We start from the raw sequence: 20,933 nt of genomic DNA, 5'->3' as shown, positions 1-20,933 counted from the left end.
TTTGTGCATTTGTTTGTTATTCTGAAGAAGGTTCATACTTGAAACAAAAGCGCTCAATTAAATTATTTATTTCACCATGACTTGGCTTGAACTTTTTTTGGATTGTCATACAGTGTCCCTCCCAGTTTGTATTTTGGTGGTCTGCTCTGTTTGCTTTTAATTTTATACAATTCAATTGCATATTGGAGATAGCCTTGGCAAGACTATTCCAAGCCTCTGGTTTATATTGAGACTGGGTTTAGCCCCCCCCCCGCAATAAGCTACAGCTGTGGCACTTTACAAGGAGTCCAGTAAATATTCTGGACTCCTGTACACTCTATCTTTGAGCCTTAAATTGGGCAACTTCCTTTCTTGTTCTTGCTATGTCCACACAAGTCATACAGCAACAGTTAAAGTGCTTTTGCACATTTAACGGTCATCGCGCAAACCTGAACAACAGTGCCAGGCACATTTCCACAATGTTAAGTAGAAAGCAAAACTGTCAAACAGAGAGGAAGGCAGTTTATGAATTAAGAAAGGTAATATGACAATGGTTATTAGTTTATGGGTTGGATGCTGATGTACCTGTTAGATGAGTTAACCTTTTCAGACATGCAGTGGATTATATAAATTTTATGGCCTGACGTTATTTGATGGCTTTATATAGTAATAAAACTAATTTGTACAATGTGGGATTCAAACCTATGCAATATATTCCACATATATGTTTTACTTCCTTGCCACAAAGGAAGTATTTGTCAGACATGCTCATTAATTATATAGACCCATTTAAGAGTGAGTGGTTAGTCATGTATGTGTGTGACCTGACAATGTCCTGTTTATACATTCATTTGTATATGACTGAAGTATGAAGTCCATCCCAGGGCAGAAAAGACAGTTTTAAGTACAGTAACATAATTGTCAGGATACCCTCAGCCACACATAGAATTCATATGATATTCACTGCTATACATATTTATTTTTATGCATAATTATATTTATATTGTTAATTGTAATATAACATTATAGAGGAACAGCATTAATAAAATTTAGAGTTTGCTGCATTGGAACCTTGGCTGACCTGTGTTGTGGCCATGAACTTATACCATTTCCAACAGGGAAGGCTGGGCAATAGGTGTATTTTTTAAAGTCATTACTCTTGAGACTGATCATTGCAACTCAGGATATGTCTGTCATACATGCTCATTAGTTGTATATAAACATTTAAGTGTTGAGTGATTAACCCTGTATGTGTTTGACATGAAAGTGTAGAAAATAAATGTTTAATTGTAGAACCATGATTGTACTGATAACCACAGTTAGACATATAACATATATGATATCATATGTTTACTAAATCCATCATCTATACACAGTTATTTTTATGTATAATTATTTCTATATTGTTAATTTTTCTATAAATTACAGTGGACCAGCATTAATAAAACTTAGTTTGCTGGATTAGAAGCCTGGTTCATCTGTATTGTGGCCATTAATTGACAACTATTGCCACAAGAAGAGCTAAGCAGAAGGTGCATTTATTATACTCAATACTGTGTATGAGTACTGACCTCTGCGCAATGCCACTTAGCATGTTTGTATGATGGAAGACCACATGTGTAACAATGTATTTTCTAAAAATTGACAAGTCTGCAGATATTGTGGAAGGATGTTAACCACCGCACAATGCCACTTAGCATGTTTGAGCAATGGAAAGCACAACAGGTAACAATGTATATTTTTGAAATTGACAGTGTCTGCTTATTGTGTGCAGGTGCTGAAGAACAGCAGGTGTTTTGGAAGCTTGCTGACCATACAACATTGCTTAGTGTGTTTGCACAATGGAAGGCAAAAGTTGTAACAGTGTATCTTTTTAGAAATTGACAATGTCTGCTATTATCTGTAGGTATTATGGAAGCTTGCTGACTGTCGCACAACCCAGCTTAGTGTGTTTGGGCAACGGAATAACAATCTGCCTTTTTAGGAATTGACAATTTCTGCTTGTTGTCTGGGGCATTTTGCAATATTTTTTTGGAGGTGAGCAACTCACAAATGAGACAAGCAAAGTTCAGCATGCATTATGCTTGTAAAAAGATTTTCTTAGTTTTCATCATTAAAAAGATAAATGTGGTACGTGAGCCATGATCTACATAGCCTATGTGCTGTGTATTTCATCATGTTTACCAGGTATGCTACACGTGCACTTCATTCACTGCTGTAATGTATGCTTTCCTTATCATAGGAGCAATTTCCATTGATTTCAATTTATTTGTTTCACCTTATTTGTGCTAAGCTGTGCATCACACAAATATTAATATTAAAAAAAAGAAACATAAACAACATTACAAAATGCATTTAACACACCTTACATATTTTTAAACAACTCTGGATTTGAACTATCATACTATTGAACCTACAAAACACACTAGAAGTGTCTTATTTCTCTTTGTGAACAGAAACAGCTTTGCAGCAGGAAAGCAAATAATCTATATACAAGCAATTTCCATATCCTGCACAGTATTAACAAGACATATACACTTGTACACTCTCAGTTGTTTACATGTGTTGTTTACAGATTTATTGCATTATTGTAAGTACTGTTTGCAGCAATGCAGCTCTGTTTTCTATTTGTAATGTGTTCATTCTTCTTTTATCTGTACTATACTGTCAGGCATACAATATACAGGTTATTTTGTATCATTGTCCTTTAAAGTTATGATAAAGTGACATGACATTGAAAAACAGTTTTCAGCAAAGGCAGGAAAGTTTGGCTATCAGTGAACAAAAATGAGAACTGTGCACTGTTCACTTCCATTTAAAAGCTTGCTACAGTTACTTCTATACTTTGTAAGTGTATCCTGGGTGACACACCCACTGCAGGTAAGGTATTCTGAATTGCTCTTTTGTCTTCCTTCTCCCTCACACTAATCATTCTCGGCTGCAAACCATAAGCAACCGAGGTAGTGCCTTCACTATAGTACACCTGCTACATGAATTCAGAAGTTTGGGATTGAGCAATTCTAATGAGTTTACACCTCATTTTCATCTTTACCGTGCTCATAGGTCTGAATTTACGTTATAAAAAGGTGACCGTGTAGCTAGGGAACTTGAAGGTGAGGAGACTGGTGTATTTGCAGAACATAGAAGATTGCTTTTGATTTACTCGCAGAAAAGGCTTCTGATCTTGCTAAAGTATGATTACATTTTTCAAATGCATTCTTGATTTAACATGTTACAAAGAAAAATTTTATATACATGCCTTATGAAATGGAAAATCTATCTGATGGCACTTCTTATAGTTCACTGTTGGCATAGGCACTTTGGACAGGCATTCTTTCTCAGACAGACAGCCTATTAATTTTCATCACAAGTTTTATTGCTAAATCTACTTTATTTTACAATTTCCTTATATTATTTCAGGGAAATGTAATGTACTATATTGCCAATGACATGGGATGTTATGCTTCTAAGATGGCCCAGAGACACCTCCACGGGAGTGCTGGGCACAGTAAAAGTTGACTGGCAATCATATAAAATTCACTTTTCTGTTTAAAATGTGTACACTTGTTGTGAGAATTGTGTTGAAAGCATATATAACAATTGAACTATGTGGTATTCCTTGGTTTGTACAAACGTTTCATTTGCCTGTTTTTTTTTTTTTTTTGGGGGTGGGAGAGCCAAGTACCATTTGTGTGTTGGCATAACAAACATTGTGTATGTGTTTAAAGAGGTGTGGTCTTGAAATTGTGTAGTCATCCTATTATTTCTGTTGTAAACAATGCATTAATAAAGTGGCATTCCTTTTTTGAACCAAACATTGTTTTTTGTGTGAGTGTGATATCCTACAACCACATAACCTTCAGTTTTAATAACTGAAATGTGTGTGTCTCCACTGCTTAATTTTGAAAAAAAAAAAAAATATATATATATATATATATATATATATATATATATATATATATATATACAGGAATTTTAATTATCTGATATTGCGTTTTATCCTTCTCTGTTTTATGTCACATAGGATTATGGCACCCAATCATACAAATCCGTGTAAACCCCCTTTTAGTGATCTTGAAAATGATGTCATAGTGCAGGCAGTCAGTCACCATGGCACCATTGAGAGAGGATGTTGAGATATGGCTATTAGAATGTAAATTTGGAACCAGATAGTCAGTGATGTGAATGCTGTAGGGGGGTGCGCAAGGACTTATGATCAGGTGTGTCACAGCGCTATAGATATGATTTCAACAGCCAGGAGGAGAGCAGCTGCAGTTGCCTGTGAACAGCTGCCTATGGGGGGGTTGCTACAGAGCCACCACTGACACCAAATGAAGAGTTCCTGTCCACTGTCAGAGATCCAAATAGCTTAGTGGAAACTGCAAACCTACATGTGATTGATGTCGGTGCTGGTGTTTCTTTATGGACAAGTACGTGCCAGGAGGAGGTTCCAGGTAAGCTTACATATGTCAAGTTGTCAGATTTGATTGTATAGTGAAATAGTGTTTTTTTAATTTGTTTGTTTTGCTTTGTTTTGTTTTTTTGGGATGAATGTATATTGATAACTTTTAAGATACTTAATGACACATATTTTTTCATTACACATGGGCTTTGGGTGGATGTGTTAGCTAAGTTTCAGTTAAAATTATTCTTAACTGACATACTGGCATACAGGAAAAAAATGTGTATTCACTGTCCCCTGTGTTATTGTAATAATTGCATCCTTACCTTGCTTCATTTCCTCCAGGACCATCCCCCTACCAAGTGTGGAGTCATCTGAATACACTAAGGCAAACATTTGTATTTGATTATTGATGAAAATTAGTCAAAGATATGCATTTATCTGTATGCATGAGGTGGGTGTAATGAGTGTTGCATATATTGCTGTACCATTTGTGATAGTCAACAATAACAAAGGAAGTACCTTAGACTGGATACTTACTAATAGTCCTCATTAAACATACAAAGTAGGAACCCTCCCAGATGACCTAAGTGACCACTCACTTACTTATATTATCAGACATAAAACCAGCCTAACTTACCCAAACACTTTCAGGACAGTATGCACCAAAAAGCAATTTAACCCAGAACTTTTCCATGCAGAACTCAAGCAATGTAATTGGTCACCACTAAAATCCCTCCAACTAAATGAAGCAGTAGAATACTTCATTTCCACATTCTTAGCCATCCTGGACCACCACGCCCCAACACGCTCTGTTAGAAATAAAGCTAAACCAGCCCCTTGGTTCTCAAATGCTACTAGGCAAAAAATCCTTCTCAGAAACAAATCCTGGGCAAAATGGCGTACTACTAAGAATCGTACAGATCACCAAACCTTTAGGCAACTTAGAAATAATACAAAAAAAAGCCATCCTGTTAGACAAAAAAAACTTTTACCTCCAATTACAGCAAACCTACCAAAAGAAACCACAAAAGTTTTGGACTAGCATTAACAAACTTCTATACCCAGGTCAATCTATCACACCTAACCCACTAGGCTCTAACCCCAAGAATCCCACACATACTGCTAATGCCTTCAATTCTTTCTTCACAGACACCATCCAAACATTTGATAGCCATCTATCTCCTGATACCTCAAATATGCCTACTTCTGCTACAAGCCCATCCCCATCATTTCAGTTACAATCAGTGTCTACTTCCTTTATTTGCTCCCTTCTCCAAAAATTAAAACCTACCACCCCCTCAGCTGACCAACTTCCGGCAGAATACCTGCAAAAAGGAGCTAAAGCCATTGCCTATCCCATTTCCATTCTGGTTAACAGAACCATAAGTGAAGGAACTATCCCAGCTATCTGGAACATTCCTCATATCATCCCACTACATAAAGGTGGGAACTCCAGTGACTTCTCTAACTTCTGTCCTATAGCTCTACTATCTCCTCTTGCAAAGATAATGGAGAAGTGCATCCATAAGCAACTACTTAACCACCTACTCCAAAACAACTTACTTGCCAACTGTCAACATGGATTCAGACCTTTCCACAGTACCACCACTGCCCTGCTATCCTTCACAGACTGCATTAACAAAAACCATAACAAAAATATTCTTTCCTCTGCAGTCTTCATTGATTTATCTAAAGCATTTGATATGGTTAATCAGCAACTCCTTTTACATACACTGAAATCCCTTTCACTCGAACCTCTAGCCATAAATTGGTTCAAATCTTACCTAGAAAACAGACAGCAGGCTGTACTGTGGCACAATAAACTGTCTAATCACCTTCCCATTTCCCTTGGTGTTGCTCAGCGCTCCATATTAGGCCCACTCCTATTTTCCATTTATATTAATGACCTTCACTCAGCAATTCCACACATGACCTGTATTCAATACGCAGATGACTCTACTATAATCTGTTCAGCCACTTCTCCAACTGAACTACAGTCCCTTACCCAAAAAGCATTCAATACTGTAGAACAATGGTTCTCAAACTGCTGCCTCCTCCTAAACCCCCAAAAAACTAAACTTTTACTGTTCACGCCAGCCCGAAAGTCCACCCCTATACATTTCACACTCATATCTAATAATGGTACTCTCATTTCTCCTGACCCAGCCACTAAACTCTTAGGAATAACAATAGATAACTTCAGCTTTGATACTCATATAAACAGCGCAATAAAAATCAGTCAACACAAAATTGGGATCCCTCTATAGAATCAAATCCTTTCTTACACCAGTAGCTAGGACTGCTATAGCCAGAACTCACTTAATCTCCCACTCTACTCTATGCTTCACCTATATACACTTTTTGTTGTTGTTGTTTGTCTTTCGGCTTTTCCCAGTTAGGGGTCGCCACAGCGGAACTCCGGTCCGCTAATGATTGGCAGTTGTTTTTTATGGTGTCAAGTTGCTAGCCCAACACCCAACCTTCAACGAAGGCATGCCCATTCAACGCATGTCTTTCGAATGCCCACTCGACTGCGGGGAGGACATGCAGACTCCACACAGAAGGCACTCCCAACCCAAGCCTATATACACTAATCTTTCTAAAAACAACCTCAACAAACTAACAGTATCCTATAATAATATTGCTAGATTTGCCACTGGCTCTCCTTTCAGAACTCATCACTGTCTTAATCTAAAACAACTAGGATGGCTAGAGTTCCTAAACCAGCTTCAATTTCACCAGCTTGCTATAGCCCATAAGACTGTGTATCAACCCACCAACACTCCAATACTCACTAGCCTCCTTACCCCTTACAACAATCTTAAGAATTTACACTCCTCAAACAAACTGCTGATTAATACTTGTAGATCCAACAACTCAGCAGGAGACTCCCTGTTCTCTAATACTGTTGGAAAGCTATGGAATCTACTACCCACTGAACTCATAACTCTGTCTTCTCTTACACTTTTTAAAAAGAATCTAAAACTATTTCTCAATACACACTGGTTATGCTCCTGTACTAACCCTGACTAACTTTCTTCCTTTACACTAATGAATACTCTTCATCTTTATAGACTTATCCTTAAAGAATCAATAGACCATGTTATTGCAATTTAAATATATGTATATATGTATACAGTAACATCTCTTGTACATTACATTTTACTGTTTACTGTTTGTGTTATGCTTATTATAGGCATTGTATTTTGTATTTTTTATTAACAATAGCTGTTTTTTTAAGCTTGGACTGTTACAATTTTCTATATTGTATTTTGTATGTGTCTTGGAGCTTTTCTCCCTGGGCCTCTACTGAAAATGGACATGTATCCAGTTAGACTAGCCCGGTCAACAAATGTAAAATAAAAAATAAATAAATAAATAAACAGTGAGATCAGTGTTAGTTTGTTATCACATACATTGTTTTAAATATTTAAGGTAGGTATTAATTTCTTTCATGTGTTTGTTGCTTGTTATCTCAGATGATCCTGACAGAGGAAGTCCAGGACTCTTACCAACTGATGTCAGTATATCAGAAGACTCTGGTGATGGTGGTGGCCAAACACAGGCACAGCTAGGGGGTACAGAGGATGAATCTGACACTGAGGTTGACATTTAGCCATCCCCAGTATTTCTCTTGGACACAGTTATACCTATTCTACTGAGCCCTCAGATATTAGACAGTTCAGTGCCGGTTGACTCTGGCCGTAGCCAAAGTGTGGGTGAGGTGCCATACAGGAGGGTTGTTAGGGGTATTTAGAGGAGGTCTTCTGTTCAGCTTCCACTTGACCCTTGTGTGTCTTTATGTGCCACTCTACTTATGTTTAGGGCTGTTGTGGGGACACAGGCATATTTCACTAGGGCTTCTGAAGACATGCTTAGGGTTTTAGATGCAGCACAGGCTGATGTGCATGACTGCCTCCACCATGTGGCTGATTCAGTGGACTGGATGAATGCCACGATGGAATGGGCAGTGTCTGTGATGGAACATCTGCTGGGAGGGGGACAGCATCTATTGACATAAGTCAGTGCTGTTACATCTTTATGTCATTGTTGTAAAAATCTCCCACCTTCTAGTTAGTTTACATAGGATTACAGATTTACCTCTTTACGTGGTGAGCATGTGTGCTATCCATTGCTTCTTGACTGGGGAGAGGGCACGCTTATGTCTACCTACACCCACAGCATCTGGTGGTACCTCCCCCCCGACTCCTCACCTGCATGTGGCTGGATTGACCTTGCCACTGGTGGTAGGATGTGTGCCCATTCCCCTTGGTGATCCTGCTGAAGTTGTTTTCTCAAGATAATATTGTGAAGAATAGCACAGAGAGTGGAAATTTTAGCACAAGTATGGGAACTGTACTGCAGGGCTCCCCTAATGTATGTAGACACTGGAACTATGACTTCAGCTCAAACACACACTCTGTGATATTTCCTGTCTGAGCATGTGCCTCATTTTAGAGTTCTTCAGTGGGTATGTGTGCATTTCTGATTGGCATTATCAGCCACAGCGTGAGTGCATATGCTGCATCTCCCAGTAAATCATCTTATGGGAGATACCCCTAGAAAACCTCTGATATGCTTGAGAGTTGTGCCAGATATGGGAGTCATGGTAACTGCCTGGGTTGTCAGTACACTCATTCAGGATGATTCCCTTAGTGATACACATGACCTGTCATTTAATGGAGTGGATGCCCTTTCTGTTTATGTACACCATTCCCTGTTCTCTGGGTGGTGCTTTCATTTCAATGTGCAGGCAGTCTTATGGCACCCAACACTTCAGGGAAGTGTGCTACACAGTAGAAATCCTGCATTGTTGAAGCTCTGTCCTCAGGTGCATGGGGAAAATGTGTGTAGTCACTGGCATGTTGTAGCATAACATTTAGGAATTGATGCAGGATCCTAGATGCTGATTTCTGTGACACACCCAACATATCCCCTGTTGGTCTCTGGAAGGTTCCTGTAGCTAATATTCTAAGTACACATGCTTTAGTCTCCACAGGTATTGGTTCCCCTCACTTTGCCCTTGCTCTCAGTTGAGGATGACAGAGGTTGCACAGTTCCTGTAGTGTGCCTATCTAGCCTGTAGCACTGTACATTTTACACCTTGGATTAATTTCATCTTGGATTAATTGTTTAGCATACAATTCAGCTGCTTATGCAGTAATTAATATGCCATAATGTTTACCATGTTTAAGCGGCTTTACATGGCCTGTAGAGCCACTTACTGAATACAAAACAGTGCACTACCATGTAGGCTTTATTAAATCCAGCCCAACTAGTCTTTTTAAGCACCTCTCCTGCTGTCTCATTTCAGCTGTAAAGAGAAGACATAAGGCAATTCTTGTTTACTTGTATTTCACTTTTTTTGCTGTTAACATATAAGTACATTATTATTTTAAACCCATTGCATTCACTGCAGTATTTCCTTTCTATGCATTTGTTCAAATATATATTATACTATAGTATCTGCATTCTCATAATTTGCTAATCTTCCCTTTACAGTCAGTTATAAACACAAATAGAGTTTTGGTTGAGTGTTTTTTTTTTAGTATTATACTTTGTATGTAGCAATCTCCGAGTTTTGTTCAGCCACAAGGTGCAGATACACAGAACAATGTAGCAAGTCTTGCAAGTTTTTATTTCCTAAACTGTTCTTGTGTGTCCTTGATAGATTTCCTCCTTACTAATTCTAAGCATATAAGAGGATGATTTAAAAATGCAGGTAGAAGTAAGACAGATGTAATATTATTTGTTATTACTCACTAAAGTATGTAGTGTGGTAGACATTCACTTCACACAGTTTACTGGAGCTCTTAACCCATCTGAGTTGGAGATTGCTGGAATAAAGGCTCTGTGAGGGGCTTTTCTATTGGTAGATGGTGTTAGAACTGTTTAAATTCATTTGTATTTAAGCACTGCATTTGTGCAGAGCTGCACACCATGAATGGATTAGCAGTGCCTTGTAAAGTTGCAAGTGCCTATAATCACAGTTTTTCCTTGAACACCACTCAGTGAAACCCTCTCAGGTGTCCCTGCTGCTCTTCTGGCAACTCACTTGTGCACTGCTGCATTGCAGGCAGCTCAGCTAAGCACTATCAAGTGTCACCTCACTTTCTTTCCTAATCCTATATAGTGTTAAATCCTCTTGCTTATCCCAGAGCAGTAGCTGATCTTGCCCTCCTACAAACCAGGAATTATCTGCTGCTTTGGACAGTCAGTTTCCTAACATCTCTCCAGCCACCCTGATTGACATGGGCATCCCGAGGCAATGTAACAATTGCCTCATGTATACTGAAAACACCTGCTCCTAAAGAACAAAAATACTGTATGTGAGAGATGCACTATACCATGAAACTTGAATCATTCCTCTCATGTAACAACAAACAAGACATCAAAAAGGTTATCAGCTAACACACCTCTCCTCTTACACAAGATAAAGTCAAGACACATAAAACCACATATGTGGAGGTATTCACCAAGAGCTTACCAAGAGACCAGAGACCTCTCAAACGCATACAACCCTCACATACTGGTACATGAATAGAATCCACCAGTACACATAATAACATGTATAACAGTGTTTCAGCAATCAAGCCCCTAAGGCAAAACACTTTAAAACCAAATGTTATAGTCATAGGTGACTCACTAGTGAGACACATAGACATCCCTCTCATCAGGCTGGACAAGGAGAAGTTCACAGTCAGCTGCCTGGTGAGTACCAGGATCCGCCAAGTTACTCATGCACTCAAGTTACTCAACAGCAATTATCATTATGACTCTGTCATATACATATTGGAGTGAATGACTTGAGATGTACCTCTCTGGCATATATGAAGAGGCACATGATAGAGCTTTCAGATTATGTGTGCCAGGCAAGTATGTCCCTAACCCTAAGCAGCACTCTACCTTCACCTAAGATGATGTCACAGTACAAACAAAAATGATTGATTTTAACAATTGACTTAGCTTCTGGTGTCACTCCAAGGGGTCCAGTATCTGTCACCCTGGGAAGACATGGTGGGCAAACCTCAATGCTTCTCCAGAGATGGCTTTCACCTCTCTCCCCAAGGCTTTAGAATATTGGCAAAGATGCTTGCCTCCCACATAGAGCCTTTTTTAGGCTATGCCAAAACAACAAAGCTTCTGATGTAGAAAAATACTCTATAGACAAAACTCATGGTCATGCTGCTTAATGCTAGGAGCCTAAACAGTAAGCTGCACTCCCTGGAAGCACTCCTCACCTTGGAAGATGCTGACATCTGAGCAGTCACCTGAGACTTGGATCAAGGCCATAGAGAGTACCCTGGCTACTTATGCCTTCCACAAGTTCAGACCCTAAAATAAGTGTGAAGGGAAGGGACCAAAGGTGGAGGTATATCCATTTTCATTAAATCCAAATATACCTCACAACTGGTGACATTCTTGAGCTACTCCAGGTCCAAATAACTATAGGCAAAATACCCTATCATATCATAGCTAGCTACAAGTCTCCCACCATGAACCAGAATAAACACACCTCCTACTTGGACTTGCTTAAATCACTCAGTATGTAGCTAAACACCTTGGTCATGGAAGACGTCAACTGCCCATCCATCAAATGGGCGGCTTGCACTAGCACAAACACAACCGTACTGAAATTCCTGGAATGGTTAACTCAAATGCACCCAACAAGGGGCTCAAATGTCCTAGAACTAGTACTTTCTAATATAGGGGGCTACTGCAATACCACCAGTGTGCTGCCCTCCCTAGTTAGGTCAGACCACAAATCTGTCTTGTTTGAAATAAAGATCAGACCTGACATATCCATAGGAGCAAAAAAATTTAAAAATTTCTCCAAAGCAAAATATCGCTTCCTAAATGAGGGTATAAATGGTTTCAAAACCCCTGCTAACACAGGCAACAATGACTCCTATGCAAAGAAGTACACAAGCACCTTATATAGCCGCACAACCAAATGTATTGACTCAGCAGTACCTGACAGGACATAAACTGGGACCTCTCACAAAAACAAGCCACCCTAGTGGACTGCAAGTATAAATAAGTTATATAACAAAAGAAAGAAACTGATATCTAAGAATGAGAAGGAGCATACTCAGCAATGGAATACTACCCTACACTGCCTAAACAAGTAAATCAGATACCTTCTGAAGTCCTCTGAAGCAAGCTACGAGACTAGACTGGCATCCCTATCTAAAGACAATGATAAGGCATTCTTTAGCTACGTCCAAAACCTCAAAAGGAATATCCAGCTGTGGGCTGAACTTATAGGAATACCCACCTGTGTGCTGAACTTATAGTAGATGGCACCACTGACATGGAACCTGAAGAAATTGCTAACTTGCTGACTGACAGATTTGGTTAATATTTCACCTCCCCCTGTCCCCACCAGCCATACCCCATAGGATTCCTGACTCCTGTCCTCTACTATTAATCTCCAGGGAATAGCTAATTCAAGTGCTCTGCAAGGTCAAAAATACAGCCTATATGGGACCAAATAACATCCCAGGCCGCATACTAAACAATCTAAAACAAGACCTAGTGGAACCAATTACCTGTCTCTATATCCACAGCCTGAGCATCGGTTTTGTACCGGAGGAATGGAGAAAAGTAACAGTAATAACCTTGCACAAAGGGGATCCATCAACTGACTCTAGGAACTATAGATCCATTAGCATGACCAGCCTTATCTGTAAGGCCATGGAAAGAATCATTATGGACCTATCAACCAAGACATAGGCAACCTTCAAACTCTTACCCAACCCATTTTGGTTTCATCAAGGGTAGATCTTGCTTATTTAACCTGATGAACTTCTTTGAGAAAGTCACCAAAGCCCTGGATAAGGGCAAAGCAGTACATACCACCTATCTTCATTTAGCCAAGGCATTTGACACAATTCCCCACTCAGGGATCATTGAAAAACTCTCCCAGCTGGTCCACAACCCATTCATCACTAGATGGGTAGCAAACTGGCTCACAGATAGAATGCACCCTGTTAAAGTTGGGGAATCCACCTCTACCAGTTGACCAGTTACCAGTGCTGTACCATAAGGATCTGTACTGGGCTCTCTATTGTTTGGAATTTATTTTTTGAAGTCCAGTCAAAAGATGATAGCCTGTGCTTACTAAGTTTGCAGACAACAGTAAACTGGCCACAATCATAGAGTCTCCTAATGACATCAATAAATTACAGAAGAGACTGACACAAACAAATGATTGATGCCAGGGCTATGGACTGAAACTAAATGCATTATCCCCTTTGACAGAGAAGTAGCCCCTGCTAGGTATGATATAGGCAGCATCCCTCTAAGCTGAAACACAGTGGTTTGTGACTTGGGAATGCAGATTGATAGCAATCTTAACTTTGACCACCGTGGGTCCACAGTAGTAAGGAAAGCCTACTACACTGCTCATCTCATAAATAAGGGCATCACATCCAAAACTAGGGAGGTCATTACTCCACATTACTCAGACCTTATCAAACCACTGATTGAGTACAATGCTCCCTTCTGTATGTACCTCACCAAATACCTACAGTAGCTGGCGAGACCACAGAAGTTTCTAACCAAGAGAATTCAGGGTCTCAAGACATGACCTATATGGAAAGTATAAAAGCCCTATCATTGTACACTGTGTCATACAGGCTGCTGAGAGGTGACCTGTGCCTGACCTTCAGAGCAGTCTCTCACCCCAGCCCTAATGGAAATGCTGCACATCCAAAAATCAAAATAGACAAGAGTCACTCACTCCAGAGATCTTAACCTGGTCTGTGACATTAATAGAACTTGCGCAAGAGACAGATACATCTACCAGAGATTGCTACTCCTCTGGAATAAGCTCCCACTTCATGTAAATCTGATATCATCAATAACTCTATTTAAGCACAACCTTGACAATTGGGTGGGAAACCGCAAATTCACAATGGCGGCGGCACCTATGGCCATCATGGACAGCGGCATTCAGTGCTGATCATAGTATCACTCTGGAAACAATGATCATCTATCTATGATCAAGCAGGGTACTCAGGGTTTTTACATGTCCAGGCTTGTAAAGGTTGTAGGGACATTAGCCTAGTAACGTCATATGAACCTATGCAACCACCACCACCCCTCCCCAACTTCTACTCTGAATAGAGTGAGGTGCCTGACTGACTTCAGCATATTGTAGCATCATTATAACCGTAAAAGAAATTCCTTTATTATACAAGCATTATACCAATAAATATTTTCTAACCTATATAAACTGTCTGCTTATAGTGTAAATACTATCTAAGTAAATGCACTGCCAAACGAAAATATGGAAATGCAATCATATTTTTTTGTACATGAAGTATACTCATGCAGATTATTTTACTCATGCATACGTTACATTTGTATTTATGCAGACAATTATCTTCTCACTTAAATTCCCATATGTTTGTATTCAGATGCAGTTCTGTGTATAGATATGTTTATCTTAGTTTTGCATTATTGCAGTAAGATTACATATACATTTCTGCAGGTACATATATTTATTCTATCAAATAACATTAATTATGCAGCCTTGTTATATTTTAAATCTATGTTTAATCTATGTTAAATATGACTCCCTCAAAAACAAAAATGAAACTCACTAAGTAATCTCGCCTTCTTGCATCTACCTGGTCTAACCACAGAGCCAGCAGTGCTTGCTATACCTGTGGATGGTACTATTGCCCAGAGCAGTTGATCCATGTCAGATTTTCAAGGTATTTGCTCAACTACAGACAAATATTGATTTTTTCCCATCAGATCCTCTAGTGTACACCTATAGCTTTTCTAGATACAGCTCCTTCAGAAGGTAAACCATGATTTTGGTCTCCTTATCTGACCAGCTTGGTACGTGGACTTTGTGCCTTAACAGGTGCTGTCATGACTAGAAGAGCCAGAACAGAATGAAGAATGTATGAGCAGAGATGTGTTACACAGGTTTAGAACCACTCCTTTTGTGGTGTGACACCAGCTTAACCAAACCCAGTTAACCAACAGAGGCATTAGACCAGGTACTGTTAATACAGTAAGTTTGGTTCAACCAAAAATGCTGTGTCACACTTTTTAAAAAAAAATACATTTGCATTTCATGTATATGGTGCATAAAAAACAGTATGCTGTAATCATTTTTATTTTTTATTAGTTATTATTGTTACTGTTGCTATACCTTGCCTTAGCTATCTTTTTTGGAAGTTTCAGACATGAATGCCATTTAGGGCGGCACTGGTGGTGCAGCGATTAGCATTGCCCCCTCACAGCAAGAGGTTCTCTTGTTTGATCCCCAGCCGGGGTGCCTTCTGTGTGGAGTCTACATGTCCTCCCTGTGGTTGCGTGGGTTTCCTCCGGGTGCTCTGGTTTCCTCCCACATCCCAAAGACATGCTGTAGGTGAATTGGACATTCTAAATTAGCCCTAGCCGTGAGTGTGTGTGTGTGTGTGTGTGTGTGTGTGTGTGTGTGTGTGTGTGTGTGTGTGTGTGTGTGTGTGTGTGTGTGTGTGTGTGTGCCTTCTGTGGAAGGTTGGGCACCGAGCTGGCAACTTAACACTGTAAAACTCCACTGCCAATCATGAGCAGACAGGTGATCCGCTGTGGCAACCCCCTAACCAGGAAAAGCCAGAAGAAGAAGACATGAATGCCATTTATTCCTTCATTGTAGCAGCAGGAATATTTTTTGAAGGGAGGACTTATTTTGTTTTTTTTTCTACATATCTTGAAATTTGAGCATATCTGAGCATTTTTGTGCATTCCTGCACATGCTAGAGACTGCTGGGAACTGCTGCAGATAGTCACATCCCACAAGACCAAGTCCATGTCCATAAGCATCTGAGAGAGATTTGCGTACATAAATGGCCATACACATTCACATATTACAGAAATTCAGAGAGATAAATGTAAAACGGCCTAATTTTCATATAAAACATATAAACAGATCTGAATTTATGTGAAATAGTTGAATACCACCATATTAAGGAAAATATTTAAAAAAATAAAATTTTATATGAAACAAAATGATGCAAAAATAGTGAGTTAAATTGAAAATATATTCATTTTATTAATCTCATAAGGATATTAGCATGGCTACAATGAAAATTGTCAAGCTGCCATTTGTAAGTGGGAAATCAGTGCAGTAGCAGTGGGAAATAAGTAGGGATCATCATAAATAATCATTGCCCAGATCCCCCATCTAAACAATAACCACACCATTTAGCACAAGACAACCATTTATTATTAAACAAACATGATTGCATCAATACAAAGTCACAGAATTAAACATAAATTACAGAACATAACAAAATACAAAATTAAAGTGGGCAGTGTTACCCCCTCATCTTCATCCTACAAGTGACGTAAAGCAGTGTTAAATTAACTGTTCACTTAATCCCAGCTACCACTAGAAGCATTGTGAGACCACTCACTTCAATAACAAAACAGCCACATTACATAATCCAGCAAAATAACTAGAAGGCGAAACAGAAGAGGGGTATCACAGCCCATCTTCTCTACCCACCAGGCTGATCACAGACTGTTCCCCCACAAAAACTACAATGACTTAACTAAATTTTTCAAAAACAACAAATGCTGCACACTGAGAAGATCCAAGCCCAAATTACTCAACTGGACTCCATCGTCCCTAAACCAAATCAGATCCCAGTCATCAAAATCCCTGTGATCAATAGTGAAAACATCAAGCTGCCCAACATTATCTGCCAAATGAATAACCAAAACACTTCACGTAGATTATAGTATTTAAATAGAGAGGCAAGTGTGTTGGAGGAGTGTACTTTGATGGGGAAACACTTTGAGCACTTTTAATTAAGTAATACAAGTAATTATGAGATGTAAATTTGTTTTTATATAAAAGACTGCTTTGGTGGTGTTTAATTTATTCCTTGAAGGCAGTCTGGCCGATGTATCAGAAGCACCAGTAAAAGTTTGGATTTTGTATTCAGTACTGCCTTGGCTCTGTTCTTTTTTTTTTTTTTTTGTTTCCATCACCCTCCCACTATAAGTCAAAAAACAAATCCTGTGGTCTACCACCATGCAATAACTGCAGCCTCTTACCCCATGCCACATGGCAATGACACTTGTCAACACATGCCTGTAACACAATCTGTGCACCCCTGCCTATCTGATCTGTTTTAGAATGCCATAACTAAGTCACCATCATAGAAGAAAAAATGAAAACATCTTGCCACAACAATGAACCAACAGCTCATTCATACTAAATTCTCATCTGTGCATCCACACTGCCAAAGTAGCCCAAAGCAGGTAATCACTTGAATTCCCCTCTAATAACTGCAACCTTAACAAAAGCACCTTAAGGGCATGCCTTGTCCTAGGCAAATACCCATCAGACTTCCTAACGCTAACCTGCTCCCATTCTTTCAGCATCCAAGCTATTTCCCTTGACTTAGTGAAGTCCTCCAAGTCTACCACCCTAGCAAATATGCTAAGGGCTGCTAACTGCACCCTAACTGATTTAACCACCCTTGCCTTTACCCAAGTTCTAGCCAAATAATGCAAAAACAACTTAACTGACCATACTGTCTCATCCTCCACCAAATGCAATACATATTCACCAAATTCAGACAATGCCCTACCATAAGCCTTTCATTTCACATCTGCCCATGATTTCTGAATGAGCCATCCCAATACATCTGATAAAACACCACATTTTATCCAGCAGCAACACTGGCTTGACTTGTGCTTCCAGGCCAACTGCCAAAACCAGTGAAACTGAAACCCAGAAAGGCTGTCAGCAATTGCATTCTTTGTACCTAGAAAAAGTACACCTGAAAAAGAAAAAATTATCAATAGACTTTGCAAAACCAGTCTCCTTAAAAGTAACAAAAGTAACTTAAATTTAGTGGTCCTTGACATTAAAACTCCAACCAGATTGTCTGAATTAAAAACACTTTCCTGTCTCACAAGTATTCCTGCCAAACCACTGAGGCTGCCCAAATAGGCATCAATTCCAAAAAGGTCACATTCCCCTTCCATTCTTCTTCCCAATCATCCAGCCATCAAATAATAAACCATTCTCCATTAAAATATGCTCCCATTCCTTGTCCACCCACCCGCATCAATGAAAAATTGCAATGAAATGCCATTGAACCAGTCTAGAAATTATGCCAACAATTCCAAATCTGCTTGCATTATAGGTTCATAGGTTCATAGGTTCATACTAGGCTATCTGCCCGAGGGCATTTATAAGCCTAGCCCATTGTTTTGTGGCTTATGCCACCCCTTTAGTATGGGGAACTATACCCATTATTTTGCTGTGCCTCTGTCGAGCAGTGACACTGAGGTAATTCCTGGGGTATATCTGCGATCTCCCATCCATTGGTCAAGATTTCTCTTGAACAAGGCCAGCGAGGTGCTCTGCCTCACATGTACCGGGATTTTGTTCCACAGCATAGGGAGTCTTTGGGTGATGAATCTATCTCTCCAGCACGTCCTATTAATAGCCGTGTCGAGGTTTAAGTCTCCCGCCCTTGTGGCTCTGATGGATCTAGATTTTTGAGGTGAAGCATATTCATCAAATCTGGGTTTGACATGGCCTTGTATGTTAGGCAAAGGTCACCTCTGAGCAGCGTAAGCGACTGAATAGAGCTGGAGTTCTTTCAGTCGGGCAGCATAGGACAGATTTTGAGACCCTTTATCCTTTTGGTGAGGAACTTTTGTGGCCTCTCCAGCTGCTGCAAGTGTCGGGTCAGATACATTCGAATGGGACATTGTACTCAATCATTGGTCTGATGAGTGATGAGTAAAGGGAGACTATGACCTCCCTTGATCTAGATGAGAATCCCTTCATGATAAGGTGGGCAATGTAGAAGGACTTCCTAACTACTTTAGCTACATGGGTGTCGAATGACAGACTACTATCAACCTGGGTCCCCAGGTCCCTGATAACTTCTTCTGTGCTCAGTGGATTGCCACCTATTTGGTAGCTAGGGGTAACCTTGTTTTTCCCGAAGGGTATGACTATGCATTTTTGGCATTTAACTTTAGGCCGTGGCTCTGGCACCAGTTATCCGTTTCTGTGAGACCCTTCTGAAGGATATCTGTGTCAGATGTGTTTTCTACTATGGCCCAGTTTGCAGTCATCTGCAAACTTTGTCAGCCATAACCCTCCTGTGTTTGCTTGTACTGAAAAGTAGATGCCAAACAAGAGTGGGCCCAGGACTGAGCCCTGTGGGACACCACTTGTGACAGGCTTTGAGTCTGACATGGCGCCAGCAACTCTGACCCTGTGGGTTCTGTCACTCAGCCAGTTTGCAACCCATCTTGTGATGTATGGGTTAACATTTAAGCTGATGAGTTTTTCAATGATACCCGAGTGGGGTATTGTATCGAAGGCCTTAGCCAGATCGAGGTAGGCTGTATGGACTGCCTTTCCCTCATCAATGGCTTTGGTGACTGTTTCAAAAGTCAACCAAGTTTAAAAGGCATGATCTGCCTTTGACAAAGCCAAACTGGGTTGGATCCAAAGTCTGCAAATTCCCTATGTCTTTATTTATGAGGTCCATTATGATCCTCTCCATGGCTTTGCAGATAAGGCTTGTCAAGCTAATGGGCGGTAATTTCCAGGGTCTGTGGAGGCACCGCCTTTGTGAAGTGGGACCACAGTTGCAGTGCGCCACTCCTGGGTATGTATCCAGAGGTAAGACTTTGATTAAACAGCTGTCCTAGCTGTGGGTTTAATTCCTCATTGAGTTCGTGGAGCACACAGCCGGGGACACCATCGGGTCCCATGGATGCTGTGTTTTTGCTTTGGAGAGAGCAGTTCTCACTTGGGCGCTGGAGATGTTTGGGGGCTGCACTCATTTGGTATAGATATCTCTCCTTTTGGGGAGGGGAGTTTGCACTGAACCTGTCAGCCAGTATGTTGGCAATGTCTGTAGGATCAGTAATCTTCACATCATTTTGAACTAGTTCTGAGCATATCTGGGAGTTTCCTCCTAGGTTTCTAACATAGCTAAAGAAGGCCTTATGATTGTCTTTTGAGTCTTTAGCTATTTTTCTCTCGAAATTTGCTTTGGATGATTTTATGAGAGCTCTTAGTTTTTTACTTACAGTGATCAAGGGTGTCTTACCTTTTAAGGATTTTGCTCTATCTTGTAGTAGCTTCCTCCTTTTGTTGTAGAGTTTGTTTATGGCTGGGGTCCACCAGACTGGACGCTTGCCTTTGGTACAAAGAGTCTTTGTTTTGTTTGGGATTGCCTTATCCATGCAGTCCTGCAGGTGCTGGTAGAAGGCGTTTGTAAGTGATTCAGCGGCTTGAGTATTGTTTTCCACGGGCTCGGGGGCCTGAAAGGAGACCACACTAGTCTTTAGAAGTGTGAAGTCGGCTTTGAGAAGTTCTTTACTGTGGTCTTTTTATTTCAGGTGGGGTGGGATGAGGACCTCCAGCGAGATTAGTTTGTGATCTGATCTCACCAGTGAGGGGTATACTTCCGGTGTTGAACATTGTGCTCCCATGTTCGTGATGATGAGATCAAGTATGTTATCTCCTCTTGTGGGGATGGTGACTAGTTGTTCC

Source organism: Protopterus annectens, chromosome 4.part0 (assembly GCF_019279795.1).
Source record: "Protopterus annectens isolate FY-2018-M chromosome 4.part0, PAN1.0, whole genome shotgun sequence".
In the NCBI taxonomy this organism is placed as follows: domain Eukaryota; kingdom Metazoa; phylum Chordata; order Ceratodontiformes; family Protopteridae; genus Protopterus; species Protopterus annectens.
Note: the sequence above shows the minus strand (reverse complement) of the source record.